The sequence below is a fragment of the Petaurus breviceps genome, unplaced genomic scaffold, assembly GCF_028583685.1.
Source record: "Petaurus breviceps papuanus isolate PSGF00001 unplaced genomic scaffold, PetGlider_PUasm1.0 98, whole genome shotgun sequence".
NCBI lineage: Eukaryota > Metazoa > Chordata > Mammalia > Diprotodontia > Petauridae > Petaurus > Petaurus breviceps.
In genome coordinates this window covers 32,895,161-32,921,578 of record NW_027187460.1, presented here as the reverse complement: position 1 = coordinate 32,921,578, position 26,418 = coordinate 32,895,161, and the positions used below count along the sequence as shown (strand labels likewise).

Sequence of the window (26,418 nt, the reverse complement as noted above, 5' to 3'; positions counted from 1 at the left end):
CCTCCTTCCTTCCTTCCTTCCCTCCTTCCTTCCTTCCTTCCTTCCTTCCTTCCTCCCTCCCTCCCTCCCTTCCTCCCTCTCTCCCTCCCTTCCTTCCTTCCTTGACACTTGACCACATATGACATCAGTGCATGAAAATGAATTGTTTTAAGTGGATTTAACCATAGTGAATACTCAGTCTCTAAAGTACATGAATGAAAAGTTCACATAGTAAAGAGACCTAGCAGAAGAGCACAAAGTCATATGGGAAGAGGAGGAAGAGGTGTATGCCATCCCTATTGCCCTGACTCCTACCAGAGGTGCACCCTACAAGAGATGAGCTTACATCTTAACACTTTTATTCAATTACAAATCACATTTATTTCATTTGGCATTATGAGTTCATAGAATATTGGGTACAAAAGGATAATAGTAGAACAGTACCTATATATTAGTGCTTGTTGTGATGCTCTAATGAAGTAATGGGTGTAAAATAATTATGACCCTTAAGTCACCATAGAAATACCAGCAGCTATAATCGTTTGTATTTGTATACCAATTATTATTTTTTTTAAAGCAATCAGGGTTAAGTAACTTGCTCAAGGTTACACGGCCAGTTATTTCTGGGTGTGGTGCTAAGTGACAGAGCCCGGATTTGATCCCAGGTCATCCTGACTCTGGGGCCAGTGCTCTTACTCCCTATGCTACCTGGCCGTCCCCCCAATTATTTTTTTTCCTTAGCATTGTATCAAAATATTTGATCATATTGGAAAAAAAATTACTTGAACTTTTACTCCATTTTGTGCTTACACAATTGACTTTTATTCTAGATATAGGACTTTATATTTATCCTAATGGATATTTCATCTTTTTGGCTCAAGTCCATCGTCTATCTCAGTATGAACATTTTTTTATATCAAATATTTTAATAAATGTTCTCTGCAAGTCATTTAAAACACCAGTTTGTGAGGATAAATTCCATTGGAGAGAGAGAAGACAGAACGCAGATAGCCACGGAGCTGAGGAATTTTCCTGATTTGGGGTAGGATCTGAGAGTCTACTCTTTTCTGATCAGCCTTGTTTCACTCTGTAATCTCATATTTCTCTTTTTCTGTGTAAAAATCTCTTCTTCTTGGTGTCTAAGTTTACAGAGCCTCTTCTTCTTGAAGTAAGCATCAGTAAGATGATTTGGAATTTTCACACCTGAAAGTTTAACCCGGGTAGAAGTGGCAATAACAAATTTCTGATGGGTCCTTCTCAGAGGAACATGGTTGATGGTAAGAAGTCCAGTCACCAGTAGCAAGCCACTAGCCAGTTGCTTCACAAAAACCACTCGCTTGCCCCTGTGGCGGCCAGTGAGCATGATGCTAGCTCGGAGTCTCCTCATATGCTGGCTAAAGGGCTTTTTGCCATGATTTAGCAGCTTTCTAGGCACATCCTCGGTAGGGTAATACCTAGGCATTTTGTGAATCTTTACCACTTGAGTTCCTCCATTCTTATCACCACTGACAGGCTTTGAGATAGTAGCAGGAGCTTTTTCTTTCTTCTTCCTTTCAATCCAGGTTTTGGGGGCAGTGTATTTCCACTTGTACATGGCTCTCCAGGAATACATTGCAGACCTGGAGTATCTACCAATCCCTCGGGCCAGTACTGGGTTCCGACTGCAATGCTTTTGAGGCTTTTTGACCTTTTCAGCTACATCTTCCTTTCTGTTCTCTTTTTTTTTCCTTTTTGACCTTCTTTTCCTTGGGTGGCTTTTTCTCCACCATCTTGAGAGACAGGAAAGAGAATTATGGCCCATACTTCCAGTCTAATAGCCTAGTATGAACTTTTTAGCTTACTTTTATTCTTTTTGTTAATGTTCACTTTTGTTTCCAACACAGACATAAAAGGTAATGTCTTTGGCATCATAGCCATTTCTGCAGTTTATGAAGGGGAAAAAAAACAATAAAAAGAATTTTATTCATTTTACTTAAAGTAGAATTCACCTAAAAACCCCATATATCAAAATATTCTGATATAAGGTCTCCTTTTGGTGTAACACATGAAGAAAACACTTGTAAAGAAGGATTTTTCCCTCTCTAAATTACCTTCTATAGTCAGAGATCATAATGGTAATATCACTGGTTTTATATTTCCCAAACACCATTAGTCAAGAAACAGCCACAGTCTAAAGGGAATTCTTCAGTGTGAGAAAAGGACCTCTCATAATCCCAAACCTCAACAAACTTTTATTGAAATTTGTTAGCAGTGCTGTAGACAGGATTTCTCACTGGGTCCAGATTGGACTTGGCAGCTTATTGAGGACTCTTCCAAATCAGAGGTTATGCTAAACAATTTTTCTCCTAATGCATATTTGTGTATATATACATTTGGGGAAAATCCAGGTCCAAACCTATATAAAACCCACATAATTAAAATTTAATTTAATTTACTCCCCTATCTTCTAAATCAGCACTGAGCTCAGTCATATATGGTTTATCTTAATTGATCCTAGAAATAGAATACTGGTCAAACACACACAAACACAATCTGTAATTGAGTACTTTACACATTAGAACCAAAGGAGCAGACAAATGTTTCTGAAAAACTTTCTTGTTGAAAAAATTATCCCACAATGGACCTGTTTTCTCTCCAAATATACCTTCCAAGAATGTTATTATGCTTGTTTCAAGCTAAATACGGGTCCCTTCCTGGACTGTGTTGTCTTTAGGTTTTCATGACTCACAATCAAACATAATCAGTGATCACTGTCATCACCAGCTCCCTGGAGCAAGCCTGAATGCTTTTAGACCAGCCTCTTTCTCTGTAATACGGTAACAGACATTCAATGTTTCCTTCACTTGCTTCAAATTCAGAAAAAAAAAACAGAAAAGAGGAAATGTGTGAAGTTCACCATGTTTGAGGAGGTGATAAGGATTTATTAAAAGGAATATAACTACTCCTTCCCATACAGTTCCCCAAGAGGGAGGAATCTAAACAGTATTAAGTTAATTATGCAGTGGCAGATGTTCAGAGATAGAAAAGTAGATCATCACCTTTGAAACCATCACTAGCAATTTTTTCACCTGGTTACACTGGGTTCGGGGAGATAATTGATGGTGGCAGACCATAGAAGAGAAGTTGATCAAAGTTATAGTTCTGCTGGAAGAGAGGGCAGTCCAGTCTTGATCCCCATGGGAAATGTGTAAGAAGGCAAGCCCCAGAGGAGGATGGAGAATGCTGGAGGTAATGGGAACCAGCAAGATGACAAGTGGGGAAAGAATCCCCCTTTTCCATATTGTTCCTCTGGGGCAAAAAGCCATTTGCCCTATACTCATTATAACTGTTCATTAGTGTTTGCTTCATGGGTTGTTGTGGCTAAGAATTTATCACCAAACGAGTCTTCTGGCAATGAACCCCTCTTTTACCAAGCAAGATGGTCTCTGCATAGCACGTAAATCCCATACCAGGAAATTGCCCACAATACTTCTCCACATTGATACTAGCTCTTGTGCTCTGAAAATATTATCTTTAATAATGTAGAGTCTCCTCCACACCACAATCAGGCAATCAGAATATCAACTTTAAATCTTTTAGTTATTTTGGAATTGGGGGATGAATATCACCAAAGATTTAATTCTCTCTTCCCTAAACACCTTTTTTCTCTGCTCACTCACAAAGTATAAATCAGTCAATCAGCGAACAGGTATTTATTCAACTTAAACTTTACTAGATTCAGTGAAGGCTGCAAGAGAGAAATGAGATGCCTGATCTTTATTTTCTGGGAGCTTATATCTAATTGAGTCCTCTCTTGAAAGCAATGTGAGAAGTCCTATAGGGCAAGAAGAGACAGAATAACTTATCTGGATGATTTTCAGATATGTACATAAAGAGAAAAATTACTCTTGGATTTGATGTGGTTAAAGAAAATGTCCATTCATGGTTTTAAAATGAATACTATTTTGTCCAAAAGGTTGCAGCTGTTACAGTCTCTTGAGAAAATACACATGAGAACTCTATGTGCCAAGTGTCTTTGTTGCCTAAGGTTTAGTGATTCAGAGACAGCAAATCTCAAAAAAGGCATTTATAAAGGGAAGACTCACCGGACAGGAAGATGGCTTGGTGAGACAAGAAGCTGGGTGATGAGACCCCTGGAATTTCTTATGCTTTATTTCACCTTTCTTCTGACTTTGTGCCTGTCCAACCTTGCCTAGCTTCTGTTTCTTCACATGCTCAGTCTACTCTCTCAGGTACCCATTTCTTAGCAGTGGCCATGTAATAAGAGATGAATGGAAGGTCTAATAATAATGATAACAAAACCAGAAAGTTTAGACACTGATCTCTTAGTAAAGCAGGAGGAAATCTATTTTCCTAGTCATGTCCATTCTGAACAGACTGGTTTTTCAAAGTGGTCGTCCTCTGAATAGCATCTGAGTGTGCCAAGTGGCAGACTAGTTCCAAGGCTGTGCCCACCATTCTCTACCAAGGAATGTCCTAAGGCATTGTAACTTTCTTACTTTCCCAGGGATGGACAGAGCCAATAGAAGGGGCTCAGGGGAGGTGGACAGAGGATTGGGGGAGTCTAAGAGAAGGTGCTGGAATCTATCCAGTCATCTTCAAAGGATAGTTCCTTCCTGACAGAGGGAAGCTTAGGAGAGATTATGCAAAGCCCATGCCATCCAATACCCCAGAAAACCTGGCAACCCCTTTGCCCATTCTGATTTGAGGATTAGGAAAATTTGAGATAATGAAAGCATCTATTTATCCTGCCCATGTTTAGGACTGATCTTCTGGGCTGGTCTTTGTGATCTTGGGGCTTTTCTGTTTGGGGAAAAGCCACATAGTCTAGTAGCTCACTGTTTATTTTCTTAGGGTAGGTCATTGTGCAATTTGGGGCTAAGCTTTATTGGTGAAGTGATAGAAATTGAAGATGGAAAAGACCTGTGAGGTCATACACTGAAGTTCCTGCCAGACAGGACTATTCCATGAAATGTGCTTCTGGGTGTTTTTATCTAGACCACTGCTCTACTCTAGATTAAATGAAGATTTCACCCCTTCCCCTGAGATTTTAGCTTCTACAATCCAATTATTACTTACCGTCAATAAGACTTCCCTTATAGTCAATTTATGATTCCAATATTAACTTCATTATTTTTTTAAACTTCAGATCTCCCTGATTCATTATTGCTCCCTGATTCAGTATTGTTGTTTTGAAATGCTATGATCCTAGCATTCAGATGTCTTCTTTCTGTGAATAAAACATACCTATTTTCCCCTCATTAAAATTTCCTGAAATTTTCACTGTACTTGTTATCCTTTCTGGATTTTTTAACAACAACAAGAACAGCTAACATTTATATCATGTTTATTTTTTGCCAGGCACTATGCTAAGCACTTTATAGTTTTTATTACATTTGATTCTCACAATAACCCTGGAAGGTAGATGCTATTATTACCCCCACTTTATAGATGAGGAACTTGAGGGAAGTATCTGAGGCCTGATTTGAACTCAGGTCTCTCTAACTCAAGATCTGCCTTGAAAATTGAGACAACAAAAGCTAAACAAATCCCAGTTTTAAAATATCTTATACAAGGGCATTTTTACATACAAAGAAACTGAATTGAAGAATTGGGCCCTATAATTTTCTGCATCATTCAGTCAATCAATCAGTAAATCAACAGATTTATCAATTGCCCACTATGTTCTAGGCACTATGCTAAACACTTCAGATACCAAGAAAAAAATGGAAAAGAAAAGTCTCTGCACTCAAATAGCTTATATTCTAGGGGAAAAAAATATGTGTATATTTGATATACATCATACATAGCATAAAATAGGAAGAAATCTTAGAGGGAGTGCTCTTATAGCTGGGGAGAACAGGAAGGCCCTTCTGTTGAAGGTGGTACTTCAGCTGAGAATTGAAAGAAAAAAAGAATTACAAGAAATAACCATATGTAGGGGTATAAGGGGAACCCAAAAGGCACAGAAATTAATGATGGACATTTGCAGTTCAGAAATAGCAAGTACCTATTTTACTCTTTTTTACTTTCACTACTTGGGCATTTCAGGAAAAATGGTTCGGGACCTGTTTTATCTGGTCATTTTACTCAATTCTTGACTTGTTTAGCATGTGACAGTCTTAGCCGTAAACAAGTGGACTAATAACAGATCATTATTAACTGAATATTCCTGTTCCTTATGTGTTTCTAATTTCAATATTTTGAGAGTCCTTTAATTTCATTTGTTTGGATGTTTTCTCCACCTGACCTGGAAAAATAATTGGCCAGAAAAATAGATTAAGGAGAGATAATTTAAGAATTATTGGAATACGTGAACACCATAATGGGCCTACACATCATATTTCAAGAAATTATTAAGGAAAAATTCCTTGATATCCTAAAACCATAGGATAAAAAAGAAATGTAAAGAACCCACAAATCACCTCCTGAAAAAAGATTCCAAAATGAAAACTCCCAGGAATGTTACAACCAAATTTCAGAGATGGAGAAAGTATTGTAAGCAACCAGAAAGAAACAATCCAAATGTTATGAAATCACAGTCAGGATGACACAAGATTCAGCAGCTTCCACATTAAAAGATTGGAGGACTTGGGATATAGCATTCCAGAAGGCAAAGAAGTTAGGGTTACAACCAAGAATCACCTGACTTGAAGAATAGAATATTAGCCTTCAGGAGAAAAATTGATATTTAAAGAATTAGACAACTTTCAAACATTTTGGAAGAAACAAAGCTGCATAGAAAATGTGACTTTCAAATGGAATGCTCGAGAGAAAGGTAACCATGAAAGTGAAACTATAAGGGATTCAATAAGGTTAAACTCTTTCCATTCCTACATGGGAAGATGATACTTGTAACTTCTCAGAACTTCCTGATAATTTGAACAGTTAGAATAAAGATACATAGAAAGAGGGTATATGGGTGTGAGTTGACTATGATGGGATGATTTTTTAAAAATCAAACTAAGGAATGATAAAGTGGGATGCCCTGGGAGAAAGGGGAAAGGAGGTGTAGAATGGGGAAAATCATCTCACATAAAAGAAGCATGAAAGAAAAAGCTTTTACAATGGAAGGGAAGATAGGGGTGGGCAAGAGTAGAACATTATTATCATCAGTTTCAAAGAGGGAATAACGTACACATTTAGTTGGTTATAGAAAACCTATCTTACCCTACAGGTAAGTAGGAGAAGAAGCAGATAAGAAAAAAGGAGAGGACTGATGGAATAGAGGGCAGATTAAAGGAGGCATTGGTCAGAAACTGTAACAGCAATCACGGTAGCATGCCTGGGGACTGTTACTGTCCATAATTTTAAGAGTCTAATCACATAGTATAACGAACTCTCTATTCAGAACTAAACATTGTTCAGTAAAGCATAACATTCATAGCAATATCCTCAAGCAAAATATGTCATTCTATACATATACATATATGTATACACATATGGGTGTATATATGTATATATTTGTATTTATATATACACACATATAATCATATATCATTCCATCCATTAGCATTCCCCAAAATCCTTGTTTGTACAATCAGGGGGTTCCAGGCTAGAGTTTTCCTTAGCACAACACATCCTTAAAGGGAAGCAGAAAATATCACACCATCCACCTCTAGGTTACAGTAAAAACAATCTCCTTAACACCAAGTGTCCAAGTCCTTTTTCATCTTGACTCCAGGTTGACTTCCAAGTCCCACAGCTCTTCCTCTGTGAGCTGAGCTCTACTGAATATCTCCTGGATTCACATGTAGGCAACTTTGCACTCCTGCTCCAGGCCTCAGATTACAGGGACTGCTTGACTTGAAGCTTCTGTCTGACAGCAGGCTCCAGGGGCTCCTTCCAGAAGCTTCTTCCTCTGGGAAAACAAAGCTTAATAGGGCAACAATACACACTACCAACACCAACATCTCCATTCACCTCCAAAGTCCAGGGACTCTGTGTTAACAACTCAGTTCACTTTAAGAGCTCTTAAAGGGGCTTAAACTAAACCTCCTTCCTATGGGCAGGTTTCTGCCCTACCACTATATTTGTTTTTACAGCTCAGAAACTACTTCATCAAGTCTCTGTCATCAAAAGTCTTCTCTTTGCTCTTAGCGGTCTCCTCTCTGTTCTCAGAGGTCTCCTCCCAGCTCTCAGACGAATCTTCTCTTTATTTTCTTCTTCTCAACCCTGATAGCTCTCTTGATTCTGGTTCTCTCAGTGTCTGCTCTCACACCATTTCTCTTTATATACAGTTTTAGTCAGCATCTGATTGACTAAAACGCAATACCCATATCTGTTTGGCTAATATTCAATACCCATGTCTTCTTGACTAGAACTCACATCCCAGTCTCTGATAGGCTAGAATTCAATCCAGCAAAAAAATGTCACTTTGCTTTGTGATTACAAAAACAAAACAGACTATTGAGGAGGAAAAGTTTTAAAAGATAAAGATAAAAGGGGAGAAAATGGAGGGAATATGCTATAATCATAACTGTGTATGTGAATGGGATGAATTCACCCATAAAATGGAAGTGGACAGCAGAATTGATTAAAAACAGAATCCTATATTATGTTCTTTACAAGAAACACATTTGAAACAAAAAGAGACATGGAGAATAAAGGTAAGGGGCTGGAGCAGAATGTATTATGTGTTAATTGCAGTTAAAAAAATCAGTGATAGCAATCATGATCTCAGACAAAGCAAAAGCAAAAATAGAACTAATTAAAAGACATAAGCAAAGAAATTACATTTTGTTTAAATAGAATACTTAAATAACACTACCTTAGAAAAAGAAATTCAATAAGCTATGAATGATCCCTTCAAGAAAACATCACGAGGGCCATATGGATTCACAAGTGAATTCTACCAAACTTTTAAAGAATAATTAATTTCAATACTGTACAAGGTATTTGGGAGAAAATGGGCAAAGAAGGAATCCTACCATATTCCTCTTACAACACAAATATGGTGCTGATACTTAAACCAAGAAGAGCACAAAGAGAGTAAGGAAACTATAGACCAATTTCCCTAATGAATATCAATGCAAATATTTTAAATAAAGTACTAACAAGGAGATTACAGTAATACATCACAAAAGTGACCTATGACAAGGCAGGATTTATACCAGAAATTCAGGGCTGTTTCAACATTAGGAAAAGTATCAGCATAATTGACTATATCAGAAACAAAATCAACAAAAGTCATAAACTTATTTCATAGATGCAGAAAAAGCTTTTGACCAAATACAACACCCATTCCTATTAAAAACAACACTAAAAAGCATATTAATAAATGAAGCTTTCTTTAGAGTAGTAAGTAAAATCTATCTAAAACTATCAACAAGCATTATCTTTTTTTCTTTATTAATTTTATCTTGTTTTCCAATTTATTTATTTTTAGTTTTCAACATTCATTTCCATCAGATTTTGAATTACAAATTTTTCTCCCCATCTTTTCCCTACCCCCACCCCAAAATAGCAAGCCTACTGAATACCCCTTCCCCCAATCTGTTCTCTCTTATATCCTCCCCCATCCCTCCCCTAACTTTTTAGTAGGGCAAGATGGATTTCTATACCCCAGTGCCTGTATATCTTATTTGCCCATTGTCTGGAAAAAAAAAGCAATTTTTTTTTAAACATTTGTTTTTAAAATTTTGAGTTGAAGATTTTTCCCTTTTTCCCTTCTCACCCACCCCCAATGGGAAGATAAGCAATTCAATATAAGTTGTAAATGTGTAGTTACCCAAAATATTTCCATAGTAGTTTTATTATGAAAGACTAACTATGTTTCCCTCCAGCATATCCCACCCCCCAATTATTTTATTTTTTCCTTTGACCCTGTCCCTTTGCAACAGTGTTTGCTTCTAACTACCCTTTCCCCCAATCAGTATTCTTTCTATCATCCCACCTTTTATCCCCTTATCCCCTACTTTCCTGTAGGGTAAAATACCAAATTGAGGGTATATATTATTACCTCCTTAAGCCAAATTCAATGAGAATAAGGTTGTCCCATTCCATTTCACCTTCCTGCTCATCCCCTCCATTGTAACAGTTTTCTAGTGCCTCTTTTATGAGATAATTTACCCCAATCTCTCTCTCCCTTTCTCCTCCCAATAAATTCCTCTCTCACCTCTTAATTTTATTTTTAAATTATTCAACTCATTGTGTGGCCTTTATCTATGTATACATGCACATACATATGCCCACACTCAAATATATATTTTTATACACACACCCACCTATACATACATATATGTGTATGTATACATACACACACATACATATATATGTATATGTGTGTGTATTTATATATACCCTTCAACTATTCTCATATTGAGAAAAGTCTTATGAGTTACATTATTGTTTTTCTATGGAGGGGTGTAAATAGTTCCACTTCAATAAATTTCTTATAATTTTTTTTCCTGTTTACTTTCTCATGCTTCTCTTGTTTCTTGTATTTGAAAGTCAGACTTTCTGTTTAGCTCTTGTTATTTCATCAAGAATGCTTGAAAGTAGGGGCAGCCAGGTAGCACAGTGAGTAAGAGCACCAGCCCCAGAATTGGGATGACCTAGGATTGAATCCAGGCTCAGACACTTAGCATCCACCCATAAACACCTAGCCATGTAATCTTGAGCAAGTTACTTAACCCCAATTGCTTAAAAAAAAAGAATGCTTGAAAGTCCTCTGTTCCATTGAATGACCATAATTTCCCTTGAGACATTATATTCAGTTTTGCTGGGTAGGTGATTTTTGGTTTCAGTCCTAGCTCCTTTGACCTCTGGAATATTATATTCCAAGCCCTATGATCCCCTAATGTAAAAACCACTAGATCTTGTGTTATCCTGATTGTGTTGCCACAATACTCAAATTGTTTCTTCCTGACTGCTTATAGTATTTTCTTCTTGACCTGGGAACTCTGAAATTTTGTTATAATATTCCTAGAAGTTTTCTTTTGGGGATCTTTTTCAAGAGGTGATTGGTGAATTTGTTCAATTTCTTTTTTGCCCTCTGGTTCTAGAATATCAGGGCAATTTTGTTGGATAATTTCTTTTTTTTTTTTTTTAAGCGATTGGGGTTAAGTAACTTGCTCAAGGTTACACAGCCAGGTGTTTCTGGGTGGGTGCTAAGTGTCTAAGCCCAGGATTCAATCTCCAGGTCATCCTGACACTGGAACTGGTGCTGTTACTCGCTGAGCTACCTGGCCACCCCCATGGATAATTTCTTGAAAGATGGTGTCTAAGATCTTTTTTTTGATCACAGCTTTCAGGTAGTCCTATGATTTTTAAATTATCTCTCCTGAATCTATTTTCCAGGTCAGTGATTTTTCCAATGAGATATTTCACATTGCCTTTTATTTTTTTCATTTGTTTGGATCTGTTTTATAGTATCTTGATTTCTCAAGTCATTAGATTCCAGTTGCACCAATCTAATTTTGAAGAAATTATCCTCTTCAGTAAGTTTTTGAAATTCCTTTTCCGTCTGGCAAATTTGGCTTTTTAAGGCATTTTTTCTCCTCATTTGCTTTTTGGGCCTCTTTTGCTATTTGAGTTAGTCTATTTTTAAGGTGTTATTTTCTTCAGTATTTTTTGAGTCTTCTTTAACAGGCTATTGATTCATTTTTCATAATTTTCTTGCATCATTCTCATTTCTCTTCCCAATTTTTCCTCCACTTCTTTTACTTGATTTTCAAAATACTTCTTTAGCTCCCCCATGTCCTGTAACCAATTCATATTTTTCTTGGAAACTTTTGATGCAGGAGTTCTGACTTTGTTGTCTTCCTCCCATTCCATGCTTTGATACTTTTTGTACCCAAAAAAGATTATATGATCTGTTTGTGCTTCCTTTGCTGGCTCATATTGCCATCCAATTATTTGACTTTTGGGCTCTTTGCCACAGTAGAACTTTGCTTCCAGAATAGAGAGAGCTTTGTACCAAATTGCTGGGGTTTTTGCAGCTGCCAGAACTTATAGGAGGGTGCCCTCTCTACAATCCCCACAAGCTCTGACACACTGGCCACACACCCCAGGACCACCACCCAAGACTATGATCCAGATCCAAGCAGGTTAAAGCAAGAGCTATTACCCTCTGAATGGTTTCTTGGTCCTCCTGCAATCTGCAGGCTGGGATCTCTGGAAGCAGCCACAGGGCAGTAGCTGCAGCCACCACCCTGCCCCTACCACCTCTCGCCCGGGAAATAGAAGCTGGACCATGCTCTTCTGCCCCACTCTGTTCCAACGGAGTGCCACACTGGCCTTTTCATTTATCTTTGGCATTTATGCGTTGAGACATCAGGAAACTGCCACAGCTGCTGGCGGTTCACTGTCCTGAAGTCTGCTCAGGCCACCACTGTTCAGGGCCACCCTGGGGCCAGAACCATGTGGCTCATGCAAGAGTGTGCTTGGCTCACAGCTTGGTGCTTTAGATCCTTCCTGTCAGCCTTCCGGACTGCCTTCAGTGGGAGATTTATTTCTCTCTATCACTTTGTGGGTTCCGTAGCTCTAACATTTGTTTAGAGTCATTTTTTACATGTATTGGAAGTGATTGGAATAGGAGATCATGCCAGGTTTGTGCTTCTACTCCACCATCTTGGCTCTGCCAACAAGCACTATCTTTAATGGAGATGAGGTTTTCTCAAGAAGACCAGAGGTGAATCAAGAATGCCTATTATCATCACTATTATATATCGTAATATAAATGCTAGCTATTGCAATGAGAGAAGAAAAGAAATACATAAAGAATCCTAGAGAATCAGCTAAAACTGTGTTGAAATAATTAACAACTTCAGCAAAGTTGTAGGACATAAAATAAACCCATATCAGCATTTCTACTTATTACTAAGTCCAGCAGTAAAAAGATAGAAAGATAAATTCCATTTAGAATAACTACATACAACATAAAATATTTGGACATCTACCTGCCAAAACAAACCCAAGAACCATATGAACACAGTGACAAAACACTTTTCACACAAATAAACTTAGATAAAAAAAAATGGAGGAATATTAATTGCCCATGTGTAGGCTGAACCAAGAAAATAAACATGATAATCCTACCAAATTAATTTACTTATTCAGTGACATATCAATTAAGTTACTAAAATAATTTTAGAACTAGAAAAAAATAAAATACATCTGAATGAATAAAAAGCCAATAATGTCAATTAATGGAATAAAATAAGAAGGAAGGTGACCTAGGAATACCAGGTTTAAAAATGTATCACAAAGTTGTAATCATCAAAACAATTGTGGATGAATAGAATATATTAAGTACACAATGCACAGTAGTAAATCACTGTAGTAATCCAATATTTGATAGACCCAAAGATCCAAGCGTTTGTGACAGGAATTGACTGTTGGATAAAAATTGCTGGGAAAACTAGAAATCAGTTCCACAAAAGCTAGGTTTAGACTAACATTTCATACTATATACAAAAAAAGGTCAAATGAGTACATGATTTAGACATAAAGGGTAATACCATAAGCAAATTAGGGAAAGAAAAAATTTTGCCTTTAAGATTTATGGATAAGGGAAGAACTTATGACAAAGCAAGAGATAAAGTGCACTATGGGATATAAAAATGGATATTTCTGACTATATTAAATCAATAAGGTTTTGCATAAACAAAAACAATGCAGCCAAAATTAGAAAGAAAGTAGGAAACTGGGGAAAATAAGCAAGTTTCTCTGATAAAGACTTATTTCTCAAATATATGGAGATTTAGTCAAGTTTATAAGAATACCAGTCATTCCCCAATTGATAAATTGACAAAAGATATGAAGAGGCAAGTATCATAAAAGATAAAAGCTGGCTAGAGTCATATTTTTAAAAGTTCTGAATCACTATTTATTACAGAAAGTCAAATCCAAACAATTCTAAGGTATCAATTCATTCCTAACAGATTCACTAATATGACAGAAAAGGAAAATGACACATGTTGGAGGGGATATGAAAAATTGGAACACTAATGTACTGGTGGTGTAATTGTGAATTGATCCAATAATTCTAGAAAGCATGTTGGAACTATCCCCAAAGGGCTATAAAATTGTGCATACCCTTTGACCCTGCTAAATCTGTATTCTACTCCCCCCTTCAAAAAAATCAAAGAAAATGGAAAAGTACCTATATGTATAAAAAGGTTTATAGTAGCTCTTTTTGCAGTGAATAAGATTTGGAAATTGAGGGGATGTTTATCAATTGGGGAATGGCTAAACAAGTTGTGGCATGTTATTTTGTTAGAGTACTACTGTGCTATAAGAAATTACAAACAGGATACTTTCAGAAAAATCTTAGAAGATTTATATGGACTAATGGAAAGTGAAGTGAGCAAACCATAAACTAAGACAAAGTCAAAATGGGTACATGATTTACACATAAAGTGTGATACCATAATCAAATTAGGAGAGCACAGAATAGTTTACCTGTCAGATATATAGATAAAGGAAGAATTTAGAACCAAACCAGATATAGAGGTAATTATGAAATGTAAAATGGATAATTTTGAATATATCAAATTTTTTAAAAGATATTGGCCAAATAGAACCAATGCAAGCAAAATTAGAAGGAAAACTGGGGAAAATTTTGCAAGTATCTATGATAAAGGTCTCATTTCTCAAATTTATAGAGTACTGAGTTTAATTTACAAGAATACAAGTGATTCCCCACTTTATATATGGGCAAAAGATATGAACAAGAAGTTTTCAGACAAAGAAATCAAAGTTATCTATAGGCATATGAAGAAAAATGCTCTAAATCACTATTCATTAAATAAATGCAAATTAAAACAACTCTGAGGTACCATTTCATAACCTATCAGATTGGCTAATCTTAAAAAAGTGAAAATGATAAGTGTTTGAGGGAATGTGGGAAAATGAGGAAAATAATGCACTGTTGGTGGAGTTGTGAACTCAACCAGCCATTCTTGAGAGCAACTTATAAGTATGCTCAAAGGTTTATAAAACTACATATAACTTCAGACCCGGGAAGAGGGAGAAGAGCCTACTTGTACAAAAATATTTATAACACTTCTTTTGTGGTGGATAAGAAGTGGAAATTGAGGGGATGTCCATTAATTGGTGAAACAAATTGTGGTATATAATTGTGATGGAATATTATTATGCTACAAGAAATGATGAGCACCATGATTTCAGAAAAACCTAGACTTACATGAACTGATGCAAAATGAAGTAAGCAGAACTGGGAGAATGGTGTACAGAGTAAAAGCAATATTATACAATGAAGAACTGTGAATAATTTAGTTAATCTCAGCAATACAATGAATCAAGATAATCCCAAAGGACTCATGATGAAAAACACTTTCCAACTCTGGAGAAAGAATTGGTGTAATCTGAATACACACTGAAGCATACTATTTCCTTCCTTCCTTATCTTCTTATACAAAATTATTAATATGGAAATATTTTACATGATTGCACATATATAACCTATATCAGATTTTTCATCCTCTCAGGAAGGGGGAGGTCAGGGAGGGAGAAGGGAGATAGAATTTGAAACTCAAAATGTAAAAAAAAAAATTATTTTAACTCATAATTGTGAAAAATAAAATACTAAAATCAAAGCAAAAAAACATGAAAACATTGCATATAGTAAAAGCAATATTTTAATGATGATCAACTGTAAATGAATTATCTATTGTTAGCAGTACAATGATCCAAGACAATTCTGAAAGACATGATGAAAAATGCTTTCTACCTACAGACAAAGAAATGATGGAGTCTGAAATTCAGATCAAAGCATATTTTTAAACTTTTTTTATTACTTTTTTTATTTTTGGTCTGTGTTTTCTTTTGCAACATGATTAATATCAAAATATGTTTTGCTTGACTGTGCATTACATATCACATTATTATTTTCTCAGGAAGGTGTGAAGAAAGGGAGGAAGAGAATTTAAAACTCAAAATTTTAAAAACTGAATGTTGCTTTACATATAACTGAGAAGAAATAAAATAAGAAGGAAAAATAGAAGATTTTATATTAGCGCCAGCCTCTTTGCAGTTCTAGAGGGACTATCTGAATTGAGTTTCTTTCCCCTTAAATTCTCCTACTGCATTATTTTGTTATTTCAAGAACTCAAAAACAGAACAGACTGGGGTCATTGAAGTTTTCAGTGTTTCACAATGATCTCACCCAGGACAAAGACTAATTGCTGCTGTCCTGTTTTGAGCTCTGTATATGTCTTACCTGGTTTGTGCAATATGATTGTGGGTTCACACCCTATTGCTGTTTCAGTAGACTGTTGCATAATTCAGCTACTATGAACCAACTGCAAAGCCCTGCATTTCAGAATGAGAACTAAAGGCTTTTGTTTGGTCTGGGATTTATGTCCTGATCATTCTACGACAGACTTCAGCCTGGGCTCAAGTTGAACATGAAACCCCCTCTGCTTCTAGGGTCAGAACTACATGCCTGCTGCTTACTTCTTTCTTGTCCCTAGTCCATGACAGCTCTCACTCTGGATTACCATATATATATATGTTCCTTAGTCCTCCCTGGATCACTGACCCTGAGATGGAAAGTAAGTAACAGAATTGTTATTTGGTACCTTTTGCTGAAACCTGCAAAATTCCTTCTGTATGAGTTTGTGATCTCTTCTTCCCATGGTGCACAACCTTAGCCCTCTTTAGCCTCTGTGCTGAAATATTCTATGCTTCCATTGCTAGTGAGATCTCATCCCACATATCTAAAACTTTTTATGTCTTCCCATGCCAATGTGGGCTAGAAAAATAACTCTGTGATTTTTTTTTCTTGGATTTTGTACATTTTCTATCTTTGCAGAGTAGTTCGGGAGAGTTCGACTATACTTCTACTTCTCTGACATCTTGGCATCACCCTACCACACTATATTTAAATTACTTTTCAGGTTTCCTTCTATATTACTATTTCTTTTAAAGTACTAATTACACCCCCCCACACACACACACTGTCTCCTGCCCCCATTTCAATTTCTCTGTATCATTTAAATATTATTCCTCTCATTCCACCGGTATTTGTCACCTCTCCCAACTCATTATCTTGTATGGATTTCATTAATATTTTGTTTAGGCTTATGTTCAAGTTATTTACAACCATAAGAAAAGGGATCATATGGAAACTGACCCCTCAATAGTCCCTTACCTCTTTTTGACCCCAAAAAAGTTCAAAACAGATAATGTTTACACTATGTCAAGCATTTGTATGGTATAGGAATAACAATCAAATCCTTAAACATTTTGTCACACAATGCCAAACATCTGGATACTTGGAAATAGTATAGATAACTAGCTAAAATTTTAGTCTTCACACAGATATCATTTTTTTTCCTGTGGCTGAAATTATGCTTAAGGACTGACTGATCAGACAACACTCTACCACATTACCTCTAAAATTAGGAATGAGATTTCTTCTTTTGAAAAAAGAAAATGTGGTGGCCACCTTGTCTACTGCTCAGTAATGTACCATTCTGCATTCTCTCCTCTGTCAGTAGAGTGTGTGTGTGTCATGAATCAAGGCAGTTATCAGGCATATAAGATAGGTGTCCCAGTAGAATGCTGGACTTAGGTCAGGAAGACTTAAGTTTTCATGCTACCTGGGAAATTCACAAGCTGTATAATTCTGGGAAAGTCATCTAACCTCTTTCAGCTTTAGTTTCCTCACCTGTAAAATGGAGATAATAATAGCATCTACATTAGAATGTTGTGAGAATCAAATGAAATATTATATGTAAAGCATTTGGCAAATCTTAAAATATTATACGGGCATCTAGGTGGCTCAATGGATAGAGTACTAGGCCTGAAGTCAGTAAGACTCATCTTCATGCCTCAGACACTTACTAGCTGTGTGACCCTGGCCAAGTCACTTCACCATGTTTGCTGCAGTTTCCCAATCTGTAAAGTGAGCTACAGAGGGAAATGACAAACTGCTCTAGTATCTTTGTCAAGAAAACTCCAAATGAGTCACAAAGAGTCAGACACAATTGAAACTAGTCTCTAAAACTAACTAGCTGTTCAATATTTGGGATATAATTTCAACTCTGATGCTCAGTTTCTCTATAAAATTAAAGATTTGAATGAGATGCTATATAAAGCCCTTCTACCTCTAGAATTCTATATTTCTATTTGGTCAGATCTATGAAAACCAAAGTGCAAAAGCTGTCTGATGAATCCAGTAATCTAAATGAGTACTTCTGTGGGAATTACACTGGGTACTTTGGGGTTTATACGACCCTGACAAACTGTCCACATTGCTCCAATTAAAATTCATTTAATTTGTTATCTATCTATCATGTCTGTCTACCTATCAACCTATCTATTAATCTCTTTTGATTTATCAATCAATATGTCAATATGCTTTATGTCTACCATCTATCTATATTTATTTATTTATTTTTGGTTTTTGGAGGGCAATTGGGGTTAAGTAACTTGCCCAAGGTTACACGGCTAGTATTTTTGTGTGGGTGTTAAGTGTCTCAGGCTGGAACCGAACTCGGGTCCTCCCAAATCCAGGGCCAGCACTTTACTCACTGTGCCACCTAGCAGCCCCTCATCTATCTATATTTTACATCTAGGGGCACACTCACCTCTATGCAAATCCTTTTCCCTCAAACAAGGTACTGAGTTCAGGCTCAAGGTATTCTTAATGTTCCAGAGTATGCACCCATGGAAACAAGTGCCCTGTTTAAAAAGTTTATTTCAGTGTGAAGGTACTGATATTTTATTTATTTTGGGTTTTATGTGCATTTCATTATGTAAAAATTGATGATCCATGTATACCATAAAGGTTACTATGAAATAAAATATTCAGTTAATCACAGTACCCGAGTCTCTTTAGAGCAAAAGAGTAAACTTTATCTTGATTTTTTTGCTGTCCTCAAAAAATAGAGGCTGCATGCCTCTGTACATGAATATTTGCCAAAGTCAATTTGTTGTTTCATTTCCAAATTACTCAGAATGGTGGTTTGTGTTGCTAAGCACTGATCAATCTGAAATATTTGGGAGAGTCCAGAATACATCTAGAATGTCGTCATCAGGCCTCAGTAGATTTTCACTTACAGCTTCCACGTGGACTCCAAAGGAGAGCTGCCTTGCCAAGAAGATTATGACTGTGAAGCTTGGGTGGGGGCCCAAGTTGTCCAGATGGAGCTGCTTTCATATTTCTTATGTGAATGTAGAGACCTAGCCTTCTCTCTGACGAAGATAATGAGTGGCTTTGGCCTCATCATGTAATCAGGAAAATGGGGTCATCAGAGTTGGAATGGTCACAGGAAGCCTCCCCTTTCTCTTATTCCTGTAGCATACATATGAAGACTAGACCTTTATCTGATCTGTTTTGGAGTTATTCAGGGTGAGGTTTTTTCCCATATCATTGATCCTATTTGGAGGACTGAATAACCCTGGTGTAATTTCCCAAACTTTTGTTCAGGAAAAACAGGATTCACTGCTGGTTGACTGTGAAGAAAAATAAATAAATAAAATATATAAAAATAAAAAATCTGAAGCCATGATCAGGACAGACATCCAAGTAGAACTCTGGCTGAGGCTTCTGATTCCTGGTGTTTGTCTTCTAACTGTTGTATTTAGGCTCATATACTTATTAATGAGGAATGTAAGCTAAATTCCTGTGGTCAACCCACACTTATTCCAGGGCTGCTTGCTCCAGAGTGGAGATGATTCAGACACTCAGATTCTACTCTCAAACTCTCCTCTTCAAGCTATTCGATGCATGGTTGGTTGCTTATCCAAATCAAAGTGATTACTCTGCTAAGCCCAACCGGACACATACATCAAATCAAAAGTTCAGCACTGTACATTGGAAGAACTGTACATTGAAAAGGCACTAGATTGAAAAAGAGGAAGCCTGTATTTCAGTCCTGTTTTTGCCACCCGTCAGTTACTTTGCCTTAGACAAGTCATTGAAAAAATCTAGGCTTCATTCTCCTCAACTATGGAATTGGAGGGTCAGAATTTAGGATTCTGGCATAAAAGGACCTTAGTAATGATGTTATAATCACCTAAGTAGTACGTTGGATAGAGCTCTGGGCTTGGAGTGAGGAAGACTTAAGTTCAAATCCAAACTCAGACACTTACTAGCTGTATGACCCTGAGTAAGTCACTTAACCTCTGTTTACCTTATTTTTTTCATGTGTAAAGTGGTAATAGCAGTTACATCACAGGTTTTTTTTTATGAAATAAGATTTTCTTTTAAAGCACTTTTCACAGCCCCTGGCATACAGCAGGGGAATAAATAAAAAAATAATGAGTATTTCCTTCCTTCTTTTCTTACTAAAGAAGGAGTTAGAGATTGTACATCAGAGAGGGCAAGTGACTTGCCTATGGTTACACAGCTCAAAAGATACAGAAACTGGATTTGAGCCCCTTCCTCTGACAACAGAAACAAAGTTCTAATGTATAATTCCATTATTGTAAGATATTGGTTGCAATATATGTACATGCTGAGAGAATGTAATTATTTTGAAAGGAGAGACAGTTTTATTTTTGCCTTTGTAGCTTTGAGCCTAGATCAGTGCCTGCCAAATTGTAAATATTTTCATACACTTTTTGATTGTTTGGGGGTTATGTTATAGGCTTGTTTTACATTTCTATGCCAGAAACTCAAAAGGTGACAAAGTCCATAGACAATGTTATATTACACATTGGCTTTTAAGAATATAAGGTATACTACCTAGCTCTAAATCTCAAAGACAACCCAAAAACAGGGAAAAGGACCTATTTTACTTATATATATATATATATATATATATATATATATATGCAGTACCAATATATTTATAGTAGCTGTTTTTGTGGTGTCTAAGAATTGGAAATTGAAGGGATGTCCATTAATTGGGGAATGACTAAAGCTATGGAATATGATTGTAGTAGAGTGTCATTGTGCTTTAAGAAATGACAAGCAGGATAATTTCAGAAAAACTTGGAAAGACTTATATGAACAGATGCATATGAAGTGAATGGAACCAGGAGAATGTTGTACATAGTAACAGTAATATTGTTCAATGAAGAACTGTGAACAATTTAGCTGTTCTCAGCAATACAATAATCCAAGACAATCCCAAAGAACTAATGATGAATCATACTGTTAGCCTCCAGAGAAAAAAAAGGATTTTGTTTGAAGACAAGCTGAAACATGCTATTTTTCACTTTCTTTAATTTTTTCTTTTGTTCAAATCTTCTTGTACAAAATGTCTAATGTGGACATTTTTTATCTAATCTCACATGTTTTAAAAAAAGAATATAAGGTATATTAGTATGTAAGCTGCCTCTTCATGAATAGAAAAGGAGAGAATATTCTATTAATCAATTCTTTCCTAGCAATTTTTACCTTTAATCTGAGATCAAATGCCACAATCCTCTGAAAGTCATCAAAAGAGGAGAAACATGACTATTCTCAACACTTACAATGAAGACATTTGCTAGACTAGCAATAAATAATGACAATAACGGGCAGCGAGGTGGCGCAGCGAATAGAGCACCGGCCCTGGAGTTAGGAGGACCTGAGTTCAAACGCGGCCTCAGACACTTAACACACACAAAGAAAACTTAGCCGTGTGACTTGGGCATGTCACTTAACCCCAACTGCCCTCCAAAAAGCAAAAAAAGAAAATAAAAATAAATAAATAAATAATGACAATAATTAACATTTATGGAGTGCTTACCATGTGCCAGACACTGTGCTAAACATTTTGCAGTAATCTCATTTGATCCTCACAACCACCTTGTGATATAGGTATTATATTATCCCCATTTTACATATAAGAAAACTGAGGTAAACAAGGGGTTAAGTGACTGGCTCAGCATCACACAGCTAAAAAGTGTCTGAGGCTGGATTTGAACTCAGTTCTTCTTGATTCTAGGACCAGTGCTCAATCCATTTAGCCAAAAATAAATGAAAATGCCTAATATTTCCATACTGTTTATAAGCTTCATCATGCTTTTCAAAGGTAAAGTTTGTTATTCCCAAGAAATATTACTTTTCAAAACATAAGAAACCCAGCTCTTTTCCTCCCAATGAGTGTTAAATCCTCCAACCCCTCTAGCATATAATGCTCTTACTTCAACAGTTTTGGCATTGCCCACAAGAGTTTTGCACCCACCCTCTTGATACAGTGAAAAGAACACTGTGTAATGAATTCAAAGAAAGGGATTAGTCCTATTGCCACCACAAATAGTTATGTGACCTTGGGTAAGTCATTTATTACCTCAACCTCTGTTTCCTTTCTCTCTAATAAGGATAATAATAGCCATGCTACCCTGCAAGTGAAGATTTTTGAAAGGCTCAGGTGAGATAATAAATGTAAAAATACTCTGCAGGGGCAGCTAGGTGGTGCAGTGAATAGAGCACTGGCCCTGAAGTCAGGAGGACCTGAGTTCAAATCTGGCCTCAGACACTTAACACTTATTAGCTGTGTGACCTTGGGCAAGGTGCTTAACCCCAATTGCCCTCCAAAAAGCAAAAAACAAAACAAAACAAAAAATAAAAATACTCTGCAAAGCTTGAAAAATCACTTTACACATATTTTGTGATTCAATGGTTCAGTTGTGTCCAACTTTTTGTGACCCCACAGACAAAAATTCTGGAGTGATTTGCCATTTCTTTCTCCCATGTGTTCTCATTTACAGATGAGGAATGGAGGCAAATGAGATGAAGTGACTTGCCTAGGGTCACACAGCTTGTATCTCAGACTAGATTTGAACTGAGATCTTCCTGGCTACAGGCCTGGTACCTTATCATACACTGTACCACTTAGTGCCTTACACATATACAATATTATTGTTGTTGTTCAGTTGTATCTGACTCTTCATGATCCCATATGGGGTTTTCTTCACAATGATATTGAAGTGATTTCTATTTTCTTCTCCAGCTCATTTTACACATGAGGAAACAGAGGCAAACATGGTAAGTGACTTGTCCAGGGTCATACAGCTATTAAATGTCCAAATCCAGTTTTGAATTCAGAAAGACTCTTCCTGAGTTCAGGTCTGGCACTCTGTCCACTGTGCCACCTAGCTGTCCCATCTCATTATTAGAAACACATAAGCTTAGAAGATAATCAAGAAACCTAGGGTGATAAGGAAAAGTTTCTCATGAAACTCATGATTTATGGGCTGTCTTTTTTTTAAGTATTTTATTTTTCCCTAATTACATGTAAAAACAATTTTAACACTCGATTTTACAACTTTGAGTTCCAAGTTCACTCCCTCTCTCCCTCCCCATCCCTCTCATTGAGAATGCAAGCAATTTGATATAGGTTATACATGTTTAGTTATGCAAAACATATTTCCATGTTAGCCATGTTGTGAAATAAAACACAGATCCCCTAAAAAATCCTCAAGAAAAATATGGGAAAAAATGTATGCTTCAGTCTGTATTCAGACACCATAACTTCTTTCTCTGGAAATAGGGAGCATTTTTCATCATAACTCCTTCAGAGGTGTCTTGGATCATTTTGTTGTTGAGAATAGCCAAGTCACAGCTGATCATCTTACAATATTGTGGTTACTTTGTGTACATTGCATATAACTTTGCATTAGCTCACATCAGACTTTCCAGGTTTTTCTGAGAGCATGCTGGTTATCATTTTTTTCTTCACTGATAGTATTCTTCTTCATTCTGCTTCATTAATGGTATTCAATCACAATCACATACCACAATTTATTCAACCATTCCTCAACTAATGGGCATACCCTCAATTTCCAATTTTTTGCCCATAGAAAATAGCTGCTATATTTTTGTACAAATAGATCTTTTTTTTTTCTTTTTGTTTTTCATCTCTTTTTAGATACAGACTTAGTTGTGGTATTTCTAGGTCAAAGAGTATGCATGGTTTTATATCCCTTTGTTCATAATTCCTAAATGTTCTACAGAATGGTTGAATCAGTTCATAACTCTACCAACAGTATATCAATGTCTTATTTTTGCCACACCCCTCCAACACTTGACTTTTTCCTTTCCTGCCCTATTAGCCAATCTAACAAGTATAAGGCAGTGCCTCAAAATTGTTTAATTTGCATTTCTCCAATCAATATTTATTTAGAACTTTCTTTCATATGGCTATAGATAGCTTTGATTACTTCATCTGAAAATTATTCGTATCTTTTTATCATTTATCTATTGGGGAATGGCTCTTATTTTCATAAATTTAACTCTTTTCTCTATTGATAAATGAAACCTTTATCAGAGAAACTTGCTTTAAATTTTTTTTCCACAGTTATGATTGCTAATTGTATTTCCTTCTATCCTATTCCCTCCATTTATTCTATTCTCTCTCTCTCCTTTAACCTTGTCCCTCTTCAAAAGTGTTTTGCTTCTGACTACCCCTCTCCCCCAAAGTGCTCTCCCTTCAATCTCCCCCCCATCCTTCTTCTTCTCATCCTACTTTCTTGTAGGGAAAGATAGATTTCTATCCCCAATTGAGTATGTGTGTATGTGCATGTGCATGTGTAGACGTGTTCCCTTTTTGAGCAAGTTTGGATGATGGCCCTGTTTGCTCACTTCCTCTTCCACTTCCCTAATCTGTCTTCCACTGTAAAAATTTTTCTTGCCTCTTTTATAAGATAAATTACCTCATTCTATCCCCTCCCTTTCCCTTTTTCTTAGTGCATTCTTCTTTCTCACACCTTAATTTAATTTTTTTAGATATGATTCAGATATAATTCTTTCATATTCAAATTATGCCCTCTATCTATGTATACTCCTTCTAATGATGCCCTAATGAGAAAGTTTTTATGAGTTAAAAGTATCATCTTCCCATGTAAAAATATAAACAGTTTCACCTTATTCAGTGCCTTATGATTTGCCTTTCCTGTTTACCTTTTTGTGCTTCTCTTGAGTCTTGTATTAGAAAGTCAAATTTTGTATTCAGTTCTGGTCTTTTCATTAAGAATGTTTAAAAGTAGGGGTGGCTAGGTGTGGCAGGAAGTAAGAGCACCAGCCTTGGAGTGGGGAGGACCTGGGATCGCTTCCGGCCTCAGATACTTAACACACACACACACACACACACACACACACACACACACACACACACACACAAACTGGCCATGTAACCTTGGGCAAGTTACTTAACCCCAATTGCTTTAAAAATAAATAAATAAAAAAAAAGAATGATTGAAAGTTCTCTATTTCATTGAATATTCTTTTTCCCCCTGAAGGATTATACTCAGTTTACTGGATTCTTGCTTGTAATCCTATTTCCTTTGTCCTCTGGAATATCATATTCCAAGTCCTCTGATTATTTAATGTAAAAGCTACTAAGTCTTATATTATCCTGACTTTGGTTCCATAATATTTAAATTGTTTCTTTCTGGTTGCTTGCAATATTTTCTCCTTGACTTGGGAGCTCTGGAATTTGGCTATAATATTCCTAGGAGTTTTTATTTTGGGATCTCTTTCAGGAGAAGATTGGTGGATTCTTTTGATTTCTTTTTTTTGATTCTAGAATATCAGGGCAATTTTCCTTGATAATTTCTTGAAGGATGATGTCTAGGCTCTTTTTTTGGTCATGGCTTTCAGGTAGTCCAATAATTTTTAAATTCTCTCTCCTGGATCTATTTTTCAGGTCAGTTGTTTTTCCAATAAGCTATTTCACATTGTCTTCTATTTTTTATTCTTTTGGCTTTGTTTTATTGTTTTTTGATTTCTCATAAAAACCCATTTGTTCAATTCTAATTATTAAGGGATTATTTTCTTTTGTACCTCCTTTTCTTTTTGATAAATTCTACTTTTTTCCCCTTAATAGCATTTTATTTTTTTCAATTACACGTGAAGACAATTTTCAACATTTATTTTTGTAAATTTTTGAGTTGAATTTTTTTCTCCCTTCCACCCCTACCTCCCCATTCCCAAAGACACCAAGCAATCTTATATATGTTGTACATATATAATCATCTTAAACATATTTCCACATTAGTCATGTTGTTAAAAAAGAATCATAAAAAGGAAAAAACCATGAGAAAGAAAAAAAAATTTTTAAGTGAAAATAATAGACTTCAATCTTCATTTGTACTCCATAGTTCTTTCTCTGCATGTGGTTAGCATTTTTTCATCATGAGAATTTTGGAATTGTCTTGTATCATTGTATTGCTGAGAAGAGCTAAGTCTATCATAGTTAATCATCTCACAATGTTGCTATTGCTGTGTACAGTGTTCTTCTGGTTCTGCTCACTTCTCTCAGCAACAGTTCATGTAAACCTTTCCAGGTTTTGCTGAAATCTGTCTGCTAATCATTTCTAATAGAAGAATAGTGTTCCATCACTTTTGTATACCGCAACTTGTTCAGTCATTCCTCAGTTAATGAGCATTCCCTCAATTTTCAATTCTTTACCACCACAAAAAGAGCTGCTATAAGTATTTTTGTATATGTGAGTCCTTTTTCCTTGTTGATGATCTCTTTGTGATACAGACCTAGAGGTGGTATTGTTGGATCAAAGGGCATGTAAAGTTTG

The 26,418-nt window shown here is 36.2% G+C and overlaps 2 long non-coding RNA genes across 2 annotated transcripts in view; both read left to right on the top strand.

Annotated features, from left to right (window-relative positions):
* Positions 1–1,181: 1,181 nt before the first annotated feature.
* On the top strand, positions 1,182–2,147 carry LOC138155744 (uncharacterized). Its single transcript, XR_011166982.1, has 3 exons — positions 1,182–1,275; positions 1,336–1,444; positions 1,513–2,147. It is a non-coding gene; the product is annotated as an uncharacterized lncRNA (long non-coding RNA).
* A 14,152-nt stretch (positions 2,148–16,299) lies between these two features.
* LOC138155924 (uncharacterized) overlaps positions 16,300–26,418 on the top strand; it is a 125,516-nt gene continuing 115,397 nt past the window's right edge. Inside the window, exon 1 of the long non-coding RNA XR_011167025.1 lies at positions 16,300–16,499. This is a non-coding gene — a long non-coding RNA (uncharacterized lncRNA). The remainder of the gene's footprint in view (positions 16,500–26,418) is intronic.